This window comes from Astatotilapia calliptera, chromosome 7, assembly GCF_964374335.1.
Source record: "Astatotilapia calliptera chromosome 7, fAstCal68.1, whole genome shotgun sequence".
Classification (NCBI taxonomy): Eukaryota; Metazoa; Chordata; class Actinopteri; order Cichliformes; family Cichlidae; genus Astatotilapia; species Astatotilapia calliptera.
In genome coordinates this window covers 67,160,400-67,176,367 of record NC_137428.1, presented here as the reverse complement: position 1 = coordinate 67,176,367, position 15,968 = coordinate 67,160,400, and the positions used below count along the sequence as shown (strand labels likewise).

General features: G+C 45.3%; 1 long non-coding RNA gene across 1 annotated transcript; it reads left to right on the top strand.

Annotated features, from left to right (window-relative positions):
- The first annotated feature begins 8,195 nt into the window (after positions 1-8,195).
- Positions 8,196-11,218, top strand: LOC113027136 (uncharacterized). The gene is made up of 2 exons (XR_013910162.1): positions 8,196-8,749; positions 8,823-11,218. It is a non-coding gene; the product is annotated as an uncharacterized LOC113027136 (long non-coding RNA).
- Positions 11,219-15,968: the final 4,750 nt, after the last annotated feature.

Below are 15,968 nucleotides of genomic sequence, written 5' to 3'. Positions count from 1 at the left end.
CACTAGAATATATTCATAACCGCCTTTGCATTTTTCAAGATGGAGAAAGTCTATACACACCAGCTCAAAGGGCTGCGTAGTTACAATGTTTGTTAAAGGAGCTCTTGTTTCATGGCTGGGCTTTTTCTGCTTTACACAGGAACAAACGTTGGTCACATAATGCTCGATGTCTGCCTGCATGTGTGGCCAAAAGAAGCGTTCACGTATCAAAGACATTGTGCGATCAACACCTTGATGGCCCATATTATTGTGCAGCTCTTCAAGTACAGTCTTTTTGAACTGATCTGGCAGGACTAGCTGTTTCCGGGCAGAAGTGAGCCTGTACAAGATGCCATTGTTATCTAGTCTTAACTTGCCCCACTCTCTGAACAAACATTTTGTCTTAGGGTCAAATGTTCTTAGCTCTTTGGGCAGTGGTTTTGAATCTGTCTGTTTACACTGTAATACAGGGCTTATAACAGGATCAGACTTTTGCGCTTCATTAAGCTGTTCTTTTGGTATGGGTGTGAATGTTGCTTCTGCTGGCTCACCTTCTGCTGTGACTGACATTGCTGCAGCTGAGAGTGTCCATGCAGCAGGTGTGTCTTTCTGTACCTCAATGGCCTGGATAGCAGCTGCAATAGTGTCCGGTGGCACTTCCTCAGAGCAGTCTCTCATCAAGGTTTCGACATCAAGTGGCAGTCTTGATAAAGCATCTGCATCACTGTTTTCCTTCCCTGGTTTGTACTTAATGGTGAAGTGAAAATCAGCGAGCTCAGCGACCCATCTTGATGTGGTGGCATTCAGTTTGGCTGTTGACAGAATGTACGTTAGCGGGTTGTTATCGCTATAGACAGTAAATGTTGGGGCATAGTACAAATAGTCTCTGAATTTGTCAGTGATAGCCCACTTCAATGCTAAAAATTCTAGTTTTCCTGCATGGAAGTGGTAGTTTTTTTCAGCCGCTGTTAGAGTACGGGAGCCATAAGCAATAACTCGCAGCTTACCATCTTGTCTCTGGTACAACACTGCGCCTAGCCCTTTGTGTGAGGCGTCTGTGTGTACGATGAACGGCTGTGTGAAATCTGGGAACCCCAGCACTGGTGGGTGGAGCAAACAGTCTATTAGTTCTTCAAGCGCACTTTGATGCTGGCCAGTCCACACGATTTGTTTTGAGGAGGGCACAACTTGACTGGTTCTCTTTGGTCTTGCCCTTGTCCCTTTTGTGGTGTCTGAGTTCTCTGTGGTTTTGTCAGCTTTTAACAGTTCATACAAACAACCTGCTTTTCTGGAGAAGTCTTTTATGTATTGTCTGTAGTAGGTCCAAAGGGGATGCGAATCCACTCATATAATCCCCAGGGGGTCACAAAAGCAGTGAGTGGACGACTTCCTTCTGACATGAACCCCTGGTGGTACGCTTCCCCCTGATCTAAAAGCGAAAACCAGCAGTTTCCACCCAAACTGTCCATAATGTCCTGGACGCGTGGGATGGGCTGGCGATCAGGATGGGTTTTCCGATTCAGGTCTCTGTAGTCTATGCACAGTCTTAAAGTACCATCTTTTTTTCTAACACAAACAACTGGTGAGGAGTATGACGAGTCTGACTTCCTGACCCAGCCTTGTGCTATTAAATCATGCAGGTAACTTTTCATCTCTTGGTAGAGCGGCCGTGGCACAGACAGGTATGTGCGTTTGACTGGTTCGTAGTCTTTGAGTGATATGGTCATTTTCAGTTTTTCAATACAGCCTGTCTATCATTGTCTGTTTTAGAGAAAGACTGGCATTCCTCTCTGAGCATCTGTTTCGCTAATACTCTCTGCTCTTCACCCAGGTGGCTAAGATCTACAGGTGGGTCCCACTCTTCACTAGCGCAACACTGGGCTTGTGTATTTGTCTGGTTAACAGTAGCTACAGATGTGGCTTTTTCAAACACCTGGGCAGGTAAAACAGCTGTAATAGTCTGAACCGAGCCAACTAATGTACGGCCTGGAATGACAATTTCATGGTCAGTTGGGTTAGAGACACCTAGTGTTATGACGGGTAAAGTACCCTTCTTAACTTTAACCAAAGTGTCAAAAAACTCAAGATTGTCTGGCCACTGGGGGTTTAAGTCTGGCTCAAATATCATGACCATGTCTTGTTTAAATGGTCCTGCTGCTATACGACCCTCAACATGCATGTGGCTTTTTTTAGGTACAGTAATACAGTCTTTCTTTGTCATCACTTTGTACTCGTCAACTGCATCTGCACTAACAGCCTGTATAAAAGCTTTCACCTTGTGTCTTTTGAGGCTGGGAAATGCTTTTCTCACTGTGCTGTACAGTTTAGCTTGGTCAGTCTTATTCACAATGTATTCAATTACGTTGTAGCCTATAATAGGGCATGTGAGCTGAAAACCTTTCATTACCAACATGGGGATGGTCAATTTCTCAGTTTGTTCCGTTCCGGAAACAAGTTGGAAGGTTGTCTCAACCCACCCAAGATATGGCATGTTGGTCCCATTTGCTGCGGTCAGGGTGAGTTCAGATGTGTCCATAATATCTGCTACATCTCTCAGCTCTGTGTGTGGCAGATAGTCCTTTTTCCACTTCTCATCGATGATTGATACCTGTGAGCCTGAGTCCCATAGAGCTTGAAGCCTGTGGCCGTCCAGGAAACACTCAACCAGACACTGCCTGCCCACCAGAGATGTGACTTTGTGAGGGGAATAATTTACATGAGCTGGCGACAGTGGTACCTGGACAGTCTCATTTTCTTTCTTAATCTTTAAGCCAGTGCATTGTCTCTTATGTTGTCTCCAGTGTTGTTTCTGGCATGTTCTTGAACAATAAAGTGCGTTTTTACATGCTGAACACTGTCTCATGCCTGACTTTTCTTGTTTACAGTTGGAGCAATGTTGGGACTTGTGGATGATGGGCATGGTTAACACTCGTCCCTCGGTGGTAACCATTGCTGGTTTAAATGTTTCTCTTTATATGGTCTCATACCTCAGCTTCTACATCCAGCCTGAAAGTGTTCTCTACTCCCACAGAGGTAGCAGTGGGTGCAGCGCTCGTTGACTCCATTCTGCTGGCAGATGTGGCACCTCCTCTCACGGCGGGCTGGACTACCTGTGTAGTGCTGTACAGGATACTGAGGGGGTGGTGGTCTTTGACGGGGGCCCTGGAAGCTATAATACTGCTGGTCCCTATCATACTACATAACTGGTGGTGGGGCATATGACTGAGGACCAGCCACCGGCTGCTGTAGAGTCTCTTTAATCTGAGCTATCTCTGCACTGAGACCTTTCAGGGAGGCTACACCTGTCTTAAGCTCCGCTAACTCAGTTAAAAGATCGGGTGGTATCTTAGCTTTAACTTCTTTCACAGGGTTCTTAGCTGGTGACACATCATCTGACTGCACTGCACTCACACTTGTAGCAGTCTGTGATGCTAAACATCTCTTCTTGTTTTTCCTTTCTGCCTCATTGGCACAAGCCATATTTAACCTCTCTAACAGGAGTTCATCAGGTGTCTTAGAGTCTAACAGGAGCGGCTGCATATCTATCCTGACACTGTCACTCTGGAAGCCTGTGAGTATGGTGTGTAAACACATACGCTGGACTAAAGCTGGGTCGTATTTGAGTCCTGACTCTGACTCTTGGGAAGCAAATAAGACCTTCTGCTTTAGATCTAAGACTCTCATTAGAAAGCTTTGAGCAGTCTCTTTTGGGGTCTGTACCTCAGAGGCAAGTTGTTTATACAGTTCGGTGGCGCTCTTCTCCTGGAAATGGGAGCGCAGTATGCGGCGTAGAGTCGGAAGGGTGAGTTGAGCTTTTCCCTCCAAATAGCTGCGTAGTTGCATACCTGGCAAGATAGCTCTGATGACAGCATCTACAATGTCAAGCTCTGAGTAGCCTCTGCTCAGTCCATTTTCGATCTGGTGAGCAAGACTGGAAAATGTCAGTTTATCTTTTTGACCTGGTTCGCCAATCTGGCCTGATATTTTGAAATCTTTCTGCCAGTAAGGGCTTGGTCGTTGGGGGGTACTTGACAGAGATGAGTTAGGGACAAAGCGATTACCTTGGGAGTGAGAAATAACCGCTGTGTTGACTGCATTAGCTGTCTCTGTTACCAGCGTGGTTGCAGTGTTTGGTTTCTTTCTGTGTCCTGAATCACCCTCTTCATTTGCATTTGGTTCAGTCTCAACAATTGTCTCTTTCATTACTTCAGCAATCTTATCATTAAGCAACAACAGTTCTGACATTCCTTCATCTTCAAGTACTGTTATACCTTCTCTCTCAATGTGTATTTGGATGTGTGTTAGCAGTGACAGTCGTGTTTTTCTGCCAACATCTATTTTCTCTGCAATGCCAAGGAACTCGCAGATTGACACTAGTTGATCTTTGGACAGAGTGTGCATTTCATGCACAACCTCTTCTCGCAGCTCTTCCACCGAAGACATTGTGGCAGTAGGCAGGAAGAATTTTACATGTACGGGTGACGCTGAGCTGAGTCGTTTTTGTAAGGGTTTCATGAGTAAACTGGCTATTGTTCTTACTTGGGGGTCATTGGGGTCATTTTCAGTTGAATTTACATGAACCACAGTCTGTACAAACTATCTCAGCAGTTCAGTAGCTTAATGTCTCTGAAGTTTTATTATCTGACTAGGAGGTCAGTGCGTTACCACCATGACGGGAATGTGGACAAAAAGGCCTTTTTTTTTACTGGGGACCATACTGGTCATCCCCTTTTTGGGAATGTTTCTGAAGAACGGATACAAACATGGTGTGGATACCAATAAACATTTGGAAACACCGCATATGATTGACTTGAATTGATATACCTTTATTAGTCCCACAAGGGGAAATTTCATAAGGCTGCCGACCTATTGCACACAATGGCAGCGCCATCTTACCCTCCGACCATACATACATTACACAAAACATCACATGGGGAAGACAGGTCAGAGAGGTATAACAATGGAAAATGCACCACATGAGGAAAGATAAGGAGAAAACAATAACTCCCCCCAGACTGAGCTCCAACAGGGAGATCAGTTTGAGAACAGAAAAAAACACCTCAGCACATGAAAAAACTCTTAATACACCAAAGAAACACATGACAAGCAACAGGAGTGGGTAAAGGGTGCAGCATCGGAAGGGGATAAGCGTCGAAGGCGTTTGGAAAGGGAGGGGGGATGAGTGTGTGCATATCAGTGTATATGTATGTGTGTGCGTGTCCAGAGTTCACCTGAGAGAGTGTCCTTCGTCCTGCCAGGCTAAGTAAACAGTCTTCCAGCCAACCCAGGTGGCCTTGTATGGAATGGGAAGGAACAGACTAAACACAGTCGTTATCAGGGTGTTTTTGTTCAGCTCCAGCCTTGAGACCGCAGCTGGCGCCAAAGGGGGTATCCGCATGAAGTGATGGTGGTTTTTACTTTAGTGCGAACAGCTCATATGAATTTCAAAGCTGTTCTACAGTCCAACACTGGTCTCTCAATCTTCCGTTGGAGAGCCGCGAGCTTTGCCATACTTGCGCTCTGTGATGTTGTCATTCTTGTGCTCAAGGAGCTGATTCTGAGAACACACGACAGTGTGCCTCCCCAAGATGTCATCCAATTTGCACCCAGAGATGTTATTCTGAGCGAGCCCTTCCGAGATGTATCCAGTCTACAGTCAGAGATCTTATTCTGAGTATTCACAGCAGCCGTAGCCTCTCCAAGATCTTATCCGTACTGACTCAATGAGCCCATTTTGAGAAACTCACGCCTCTTCCCATCGTTTCAATCCCAGCGGGCAGCCTTGTGGGGGTTTGAACAGCCAGTTCTGCTTTCTTAATTCTTTGATAAGTCAGGGCCAAGCCAGCTCCAATCAGCCAGAACCCTGTTATCATGGTTCCGAATAGGTAGATATCTTCAGCACTCAGGCTCACCCGAGCCCAAACTTCTCGTTGAGAAAGGGGTGTCAATTGCATTTAGGGACCAGTTGATCAAATCCATAATTCCTCTTTTAGGTTTTAGAGAGCAGACTGTGAGAGAGTGTTCCAGGGAAAAGTAATACAAAAAACACGAGACTAGACAAGGACATAAGAGGCTAAGCAGGGAAGCTAAGGGAGAGGAGGAGGAGGAGAAAAGTGCGACCGCCTTGGTCAAGAGCAAGAGCAGGAGTTTTTCCAACCTATCTAAGTGAGTTCAGTCACATATTAATATTAATTATGATTTCATGGTACCCATAGTATTTGCACCATAAAAAAGAAAAGAGATCAAGTAATAAAAGGAGTTAAAATCGTAAAAATAAATTGACGCAGTAAAGGGTATTGCCTGCACATGTATTGAATACATGACAATAAGTTGTGATAAAACAAACAAACAAACAAAAACATTCATGGAAGAACAGTATGTGTAGTTATGAAAGAAAGAAATGGCTTTTAACTGAACTTTTGCAGTTTGTTAATGACATACAAGGTCAAATTATAACACAAGTGTTTGTCCCTTTTCTATAAATGTGCTTTTTATGCTCTAGTTTTCAGTATTTTCTTGTGCAGTGTTTCTTTTGTTGAGTAGGAATGTTAACTATTGAAATTCCTTGATTGTGTTTTTTTACTCGTGTTGTTTTCTACTGAAGACTATGCACTCAGATGTTTTGAGTAAAAATAGGATGTCATGCAGAGGATGTGTGTTCCTTCTGTACTGTCTTAGTTTTGAGTCTCTGTGTTCATGTCACTTCCTGTTTTATTTTGACAGTGCCATGTCCTACATTAGTTTGTCTAATTTTGCTTCCCCTTGTCTCATCATGTCCAATTCATCCCAGCTGTGACTCCCTCCTGTCTCCCATTCCCTGATTGCCCTGTGTGTATTTAAGCCCTGTTTTTTCTTGTGTGCGTTGCTGGTTTGTCTGTGTAGTTCCCTGCATTTTCCTGTGTAGTTTCCCTGAATCTCCATTTCTGGTCTTTTCTTAGTTTTCTCCAGTTTAGGTAATCCTTAGGTTCGGTGTCATGCCCACTGCGTTTCTCTTTGTTTCACCTCCCTAATAAAACTCACTCGCATCTAAAATCTGCCTGCATCTTGGGTCCTTCGTTAAATTACACACAGCCTGCCCTACTAGCCGTGACAAAGACAGCGACAGACAGAAAATCAGCTGAGGTCCAAAAGCAAGCAGAGAAGCAGAAGAAAGGTGATGTAAATATTCAACCCAAAAATGAGACAGCTCAAATGAAAAAGTCTGAAAAATTCATCCCTAAGTCATTCTTGTTTTAGCACACCTCTGTTGCTTGTGAAGCTTGCACACAAGAATTTCAGTTGCATGTGCTGTACCAGTGTACCTGCACATGTGATGTGACAATAAAAGCGATTTAATTCGATTTGACAAATGGAGGGAAGAGAGGCTCAGAGCCTGTTTGTGAAGTATGGGTACAATGTTTTTCTGAGCAACCCCCTACCTCTGGATCGACCTCTACCAGATACCAGAGATCCTCTGTACCACTTTTATTTTTCAGGATTTTAATCTTTCATTCTCTCTTGTGTACATGCAAAGACAATTTAGTCCACCCAGTCTATTTTGTGCTAAAATCAATATGAAGAACGTGAAAGCAATTTGGGCTAAATGTGGAAGGAAAATTTTTCATTGCCATTTAGTGCTGTATATTGCTGATTATACTGATTTGTTGTTTTGCATTGTTACATAAAGATACATGTTAGAGGGGTTTTTTGGAGGTTATTGGCGCCCTCTTGTAAGAATAATTGGATTGCAGATAGGGGGCAGGTGCTAACAAGAATTTATTCTTCTTCCTGCTCCTTTTCACCCATGGGTGCAGTGGTATATTAATGGGAAGGAGGATCTGTATGTAGGAAACGAAACACTGTTGAACCATGTGTGAAATAAATAAAGAAATTAAATGATGTTAGAAATCAGGGCAAGTCCAATAGATCTTTGGTAAAATTGTATGCCATTTTCCATGTCACTTTGTACCGATAAAGGATAAGACAAGGGAAAGTTAGAAATTTGTAATGGTGGCAATTTAAAATATAGTATATCAGAAATACTAGCATATTTCGTGATTAAAATTACAGGTAAAAGAACTGGCATATCAGTGAAACATGGACGCAAATATCCTAAGTGATGGGACACATTCTCAAGGGCTGGACCAGACTGGTTCTCAGCCTACATGAAACTAAACCCAACTTTGTCCATTAGAAGTGCAGAGGCTACAAGTCTGGCAATTCAATTCAATTCAATTTTATTTATATAGCGCCAAATCACAACATAAGTCGCCTCAAGGCGCTTCATAGATACAGAGAAAAACCCAACAATCATATGACCCCCTATGAGCAAGCACTTTGGTGACAGTGGGAATGAAAAACTCCCTTTTAACAGGAAGAAACCTCCGGCAGAACCAGGCTCAGGGAGGGGGCGGGGCCATCTGCTGCGACTGGTTGGGGTGAGAGAAGGAAGACAGGATAAACACATGCTGAGGAAGAGAGACAGGTTAATAACAGATATGATTCAATGCAGAGAGGTCTGTTAACACATAGTGAGTGAGAAAGGTGACTGGAAAGGACCACCAGTTTTAATAAACACAACGTAGCAATGTGTGACAGGTGAGACCTGGAGACTTGGGACCACCCCTGGTGGGCGGAGCTGGTCTTCGCTCCTTTCATAAGCGCAGGTGTGGGCAATTGGGTATTCCTCTGCAAACCTGAAACTGCGAGTGCTTGGTCCGAGTTGGGCAAGTTGGTGTTTCTTAACTACGAAAGTCTGATACGGGTCTTCCCCTAAACTTCTGTTAGAACGGTAGGTTACACAAAAATGTACCACTTGAGCTCTGGCTGTTGGCAGAGGTTTACAGTTATTTGCACCCTTGTAGGTGGGAAACATTGCTCCCGTGAGAACGGTATAGTGGACTTCATCGCCACTGACCCACATTTATTAGGGTGTGACACGAACTTGTGGACAGGTAACAAAACCAATTCAGTGGAGGAATATTCCTGTGTTTTATTGTCCAGCTAGTGATCTCCTGCCTTTTATTCACAGAGTACCGAGCTGCTGCTTTGCCAGGTGGATTTCTGGCTGCGGGCAAAGGACCCGACACATCAGTGTGTTTTAATTTGTTTTAAACTGGTGTAAGCCGACAGACTGACTGCTGCGGCTGTCGATGGTTTTGGTTTTTTGTTTTACTTTTTCTGTATCAGTAGGCACCACAGATATTGATTCGCAGGCGGTGAAGGCGCTGCAGGGAAAACAAATCCTTTTTTGTCTCCCCGCTCTTGCATGCACAGCGGGGGGCCCGAGTGAAGACGGCACCGAAGATTTGCCTTTTTTTTCTATAGTGTTTTACCCATTTGGGGTCATGTGTGAGTTGCCGTCCATTTTTAACCTGTGTGCTATGTCGATTTGTTTTTAAACTGTTCTCCGCAGCGCTTGTCCTGCCTCACGGGCAATCATACAGTCTTATCGTTTTTTTAATAAGGTAACGTTTTTAATTGTTTTTAGGTGCTGCTGTTACACTGTTTCTTTTATTTTGTATTAAAAATTAAACTCTTTTAAACTGACTGTGCGCCTACGGCTCTGTCCTATTTTAAATAGGTACCTACCACGGGTCACAAACTGGCGTTGTCGGACAGGACGAGCCTCTAGGTGTGCACAGCGATTAGTCAGTTGGTTTGTGTAAAATTTTTATTTTTATGGGTGTGTGTTTTAAACTGTTTTATATTTGTATTTTTTTTTTATTTAGGCAAAGCAGCAGCTGGTAAATCCTGGTGGTAACAAAGTGTAATCTGCATTTAAACACAGTAGGCACTTACTGTTGAGGGTTTTTATTTTTTTATTATGGAGTCCCAATCAGGCATTTCTAGCCCCTGTAGACCTCATGACTCTACCTCTATGGAGGGCTCTCTCCAAGAGAGGCTGGTTTATATCCCTAGAGAGAGGTCGTGCCCCCTGTTTAGTGGAACTGGGGAAATTGGTGTCCAAAGTTGGGTGGAGGAAATAAAATCTGTAATGCGCACTCGTAGACTTGCCCCTGTTGATAGAGCCCATTATGTCTATGATCATTTGACTGGTGATGCTCGTGAGGAAATAAAATATAGGTCCCAGCAAGTAAGAGAAGATCCAGACTGCATTTTTGATATTCTCCTTAGCCAGTATGGTTGCCCCATGTCCTTTATTGCTGTTAAGGAAGCTTTTTATGCAAGAAGGCAGCAAGAAGGAGAGTCACTGAGGGAATTCTCCCATGCATTGTTTTCTCTCATGGACAAAATGATCCAAAGTTGTCCAGAGAGGCGAATTCCTGAGGCTGCTAGACTGCTTTCTGATCAGTTTGTAGAGGGTGTCCGGGATGGAAATTTGAGCCGCGAGCTTAAAAGGATTGTTCGCGAACATCCAGATTATGACCTCCATACTTTAAGAGATGAAGGCCTCAGGTGGGAGCGGGAAGGCAGAGTAGGAGTAGAACCCGGCCGGTTCAGGACTTATTCTGTCCCAGCAGTCTACAGCATTCAGCATACAGGACAAACAAAGGGGCCAAGGGATACTATTGGGTCAGAATTAGCAGAGGTTAAGGAAATGTTAAAACGGCAGCAGGCCCAGATTGATCAGCTTACACATGAGTTGAGAGTTGCCCATACATCAAGTAAGTCTAGGTTCACGCAGAGAGGAAGGCAGGTTATTTGCAGACGGTGTCAAAAGCCTGGCCATTTTGCTAAAGACTGTGATAATGAGAGGGTAGTAGCCTTTGAATCTACAGCCCCTAGCAGGAGCTCATCTGGGCAGGGTACGTTTTCCATGCAGGCGGAAAACTAGCACCCTCTGTTATGCTGAGCCACATATCAGATGGGGACATAACTGGCTCCAACAGTTGTAATGCTCAAATGTCTGGTCCCCCACCCAAGTTGGTAGGCTCCTGTCCAAAGGTTACCATTAATATGGGAGGGGTAGATGTCTCCTGTTTATTAGACACTGGATCCATGGTCACTACCATCACGGAGAGTTTTTTTGCCAAACATTTTAAGAACTGGGGTCCAGAGAAACTGAAAGCATGCCATTGGCTGCGGTTACGGGCAGCTAATGGGCTAGATATTCCCTATGTTGGCTACCTGGAGCTTGATTGCCAAGTGTTAGGGAGGCAAATACCGAAACGTGGTGTGTTAGTTGTTAGAGATCCTTTGGAGCCCAGCCCCAACTCAGAAATATGTGGAGTACTCGGCATGAATGTGATCCGTGAGTGTTATAGGGAGCTGTTTTTGGAACATGGCTCTGCTCTTTTTGACCTTCCTTTAGTGCAGGAGGATCCTTGGCAGCAGGCTTTGCAGCGTTGCCATACAGCGCAGCTACAGCCTGAAGCACAAGTTAGTGGCCCAGTGAGAGTTAAGGGTAGGAGAAAAATTTGCATCCCCGCAGGCACAATGAAGTTTGTACCAACTACATGTCGGAAAGTCCCTTCAGCACACACTGGAACAGCGCTTTTCGAACCATTAGATGCCGGTTTGCCTCATGGTCTCCTTTCTTCTCCAGCTTTGGTCCAGGTGGTCAGTGGCACTGCATTTATCCCAGTTACCAATGTGGGATTAACTGAGGCCATTTTGCCACCTCGCAGTCAGCTTGGCACCTTGTGCCAAGTTGAAATTGTCAGCCAATCGGATGGCTCGACCAGGCTCTTGGAAGATTTGGGAAAGGAAAAACGTGTTACCGTGGCAACCCAGAGTGTGGAATCCAACCCTCTGAAAACTGCAATTAATGCAATTGATCTCTCAGCCCTCACTGTACAGGATCAGGACAGGGTAAGGGCCCTTTTGCGTGACTACCAATCTGTTTTTTCTTCTCATGATGGTGACTTAGGGTGTACCAATTTGATGACTCATGAGATCCCACTTTTAGATGAGACTCCGGTCCGCCAGCGGTATCGACGGATTCCACCTTCAGAGTATGAGAGCGTTAAGGCCCATATTCAACACCTGTTGGAGAGTCAGGTGATCAGAGAAAGTTGTAGCCCTTTTGCATCCCCAATCGTGGTAGTACAAAAGAAGGACTCCAGTATTAGGCTTTGTGTGGATTACCGTCTGCTGAACTCAAGGACTAGGAAGGATGCTTTTCCCTTGCCCCGAATTGAGGAGTCCTTGGATGTGTTGTCAGGTGCATGTTGGTTCTCTACCTTGGACTTGGCTAGTGGCTACAATCAGGTCCCTGTTGCTGAGCCAGACAAAAAGAAAACTGCTTTCTGTACTCCTTTTGGGTTATTTGAGTTCAACCGCATGCCGTTTGGCCTCTGTAATGCACCAAGCACCTTTCAGAGATTGATGGAGCGAATGTTTGGTTCCCAGAATCACCAGTCTTTGTTGTTGTACTTGGATGATGTGATTGTCTTCTCTACCACAGTAGACGAGCATATTCAGCGCCTAGGAGCAGTACTGGAGACCTTGCGGGTACAAAACTTGAAGGCCAAGTTGGAAAAATGCTGTTTTCTGCAGACAGAGGTAAAGTACCTTGGACATGTGATCTCCAAGGACGGGGTAGCCACGGACCCAGACAAAATATCTGCGGTGTCTAATTGGCAAATTCCTAGCTCTGTTGCTGAATTGAGATCATTCTTAGGGTTTGCTAGTTACTATCGCCGCTTTGTTCCAGGTTTTGCATCCCTAGCTGCTCCGCTCCACCAGCTGGTGGCCGAACTGGCTGGGACTAAGCACAAACGCCCCTCCAAGCGTGCATTGCAGGAAGTTTGGACCGAGCAGTGTGAAAATAGCTTTCAAGAGTTGAAAGCTCGGTTGGTGCATTCCCCCGTATTGGCTTATGCTAATTTTTCACAACCTTTTATCTTGGAGGTTGATGCCAGCCACTGGGGTCTGGGGGCAGTGCTTTCACAACAGCAAGCTGATGGCAAGGTGCGTCCTATAGCTTATGCTAGTCGAGGGCTAAAGCCCACGGAACGTAACATGTCCAATTACAGCTCCATGAAACTTGAATTCCTAGCCTTGAAATGGGCTATGACTGAAAAATTCAGAGAATATTTGCTGGGTAACAGGTGTGTTGTCTATACAGACAACAACCCCTTGAGCCATCTGACTACAGCAAAGCTTGGAGCTTTGGAACAGCGCTGGGCGGCTCAGCTCTCTTCTTTTGATTTTTCAATTAAGTATCGTCCGGGTCGTACAAATGGCAATGCAGATGCTTTGTCCCGACAGTGTCAGCCATCCGATCAAACTGTGTCTTTAGAAACACTGCTTCCTGGTACTTCCCTTCCAGACTCTTTAGTGCAAACAGTTTTACCACCCCAGCAAGTAATCCAATCTATGATTTCGGTTTTACCCTCTCATTCACTTGCAGACCTTGCTACTTTGCAGAGGGAGGACCCCACGATTAGTGGTTTTTTGAAGTTTTGGCGCAGAGGAACTGGCCCTACTCGCCAGGAGAGAAGAGATTTGCCAGCAGCAGTGCTGGAAATGTTGCGCCAGTGGAGGAAACTGGTAGAAAAGGAGGGCGTCCTTTATCGGCAGATCTTTCAGCCAGATGGGGGGGAACCAGTGTGCCAATTAGTGGTCCCTCAGAGTCTCAAGAATGAGGTTTTACATGGCTTGCATAATGACCATGGTCATCAGGGAACTGACAGGACTGCAGACTTGATACGCAAGAGGTGTTATTGGCCAGGTATGTCTAAGGAGGTTCAGGATTACTGTCAGCAATGTGAACGTTGTGCGCAGGCTAAAGCAGTTTATCCCAAACCTAAAACAACCATGGGTCACCTCATGGCTGCGAGGCCCAATCAGATTCTGGCAATTGATTTCACATGCCTTGAACCCTCCGTTGATGGCCGTGAAAATGTATTGATTCTTACTGATGTGTTTTCAAAGTTCACTCAGGCCATTTCTACTAAGGATCAAAAGGCAACTACTGTGGCCAGTGTTTTGGTTTATGAGTGGTTTTATCGCTTTGGTGTTCCCTCTAGGATCCACTCCGATCAGGGGAGGAGTTTTGAAGGAGCATTAGTTCAGCAGCTATGCCAGTTATATGGTGTGGAAAAGACTCGCACCACTCCTTACCACCCACAAGGTAATGGCCAGTGTGAGCGTTTTAATCGGACTCTGCATGATCTGTTGAGAACCCTGCCCCCTGAGCAAAAGCGTCATTGGCCCATGTATTTACAGCAGCTCACCTTTGCTTACAATACCACAATCCATCAAACTACCGGTGAGTCACCCTATTTTCTTATGTTTGGCCAAGAGCCCCAGCTCCCAATTGACTTCCTGTTAGGCAGAGTGGAGGAACCCACCCATGGCCCGGTGCACACTTGGGTCCAAGAGCATCAGAAACGTCTAGATGTAGCTTATAAAGGTGTGAGTAACCGCACCAAAGCAGCAGCGACGCTGCGTGCAGATCGTCAACCTGCCCCAGCTTCTGACCCCTTGCCATTGCATCAGTTAGTGTATTTGAGAGATCATAGCATTCGGGGACGGAATAAAATCCAAGATTTTTGGGGTGTTACACCGTATTGTATTGTCCGTGCCCCTGCTGATGCTGGTCCTGTGTATACAGTGGCCCCACTCCATGATCCAGAACAGAAAAGACAGGTTAACAGACAATTGATCAAGCCGATCCCTGCTGATATCTGTGAGAAAATAAGGGCAGAGCTCCAGCAAACTCCTAACCCTAGAAGTTCACCTGACCGGTTACCCTTGTCTGAGGATGAGGGAGACTTTTATGTGTGGCAACGAAGGGAGTCCCCAAGAGGTGACCCCCAAAGTGTACAAACTGATTCTGCAACTTGTCCCCAACAACCCCCAGAAGACCTGGCTATAGTAATGAGGCCGCAGTCCAGTGGGACTGAGCCTGGTACCCTGACTCCACAGTGTAGTGTCCCCACTCCATTAGCTGAAAGTGGTACAGTTAGAAGAACGACACGCTCAACAGCTGGCCACCATTCCAATCCACATCATCTGCCCCAATCAGCTGAAGCCAGGCCACCTACTGTACATTCAGTTACAGCTTTTTATAGACCGTGGCTTTAAAGTTTTATTGTCGGGTCGCCAATGCAAAAACCAGGGGGGAGAATGTGACAGGTGAGACCTGGAGACTTGGGACCACCCCTGGTGGGCGGAGCTGGTCTTCGCTCCTTTCATAAGCGCAGGTGTGGGCAATTGGGTATTCCTCTGCAAACCTGAAACTTCGAGTGCTTGGTCCGAGTTGGGCAAGTTGGTGTTTCTTAACTACGAAAGTCTGATACGGGTCTTCCCCTAAACTTCTGTTAGAACGGTAGGTTACACAAAAATGTACCACTTGAGCTCTGGCTGTTGGCAGATGTTTACAGTTATTTGCACCCTTGTAGGTGGGAAACATTGCTCCCGTGAGAACGGTATAGTGGACTTCATCGCCACTGACCCACATTTATTAGGGTGTGACACGAACTTGTGGACAGGTAACAAAACCAATTCAGTGGAGGAATATTCCTGTGTTTTATTGTCCAGCTAGTGATCTCCTGCCTTTTATTCACAGAGTACCGAGCTGCTGCTTTGCCAGGTGGATTTCTGGCTGCGGGCAAAGGACCCGACACATCAGTGTGTTTTAATTTGTTTTAAACTGGTGTAAGCCGACAGACTGACTGCTGCGGCTGTCGATGGTTTTGGTTTTTTGTTTTACTTTTTCTGTATCAGTAGGCACCACAGATATTGATTCGCAGGCGGTGAAGGTGCTGCAGGGAAAACAAATCCTTTTTTGTCTCCCCGCTCTTGCATGCACAGCGGGGGGCCCGAGTGAAGACGGCACCGAAGATTTGCCTTTTTTTTTCTATAGTGTTTTACCCATTTGGGGTCATGTGTGAGTTGCCGTCCATTTTTAACCTGTGTGCTATGTCGATTTGTTTTTAAACTGTTCTCCGCAGCGCTTGTCCTGCCTCACGGGCAATCGTACAGTCTTATCGTTTTTTTAATAAGGTAACGTTTTTAATTGTTTTTAGGTGCTGCTGTTACACTGTTTCTTTTATTTTGTATTAAAAATTAAACTCTTTTAAACTGACTGTGCGCCT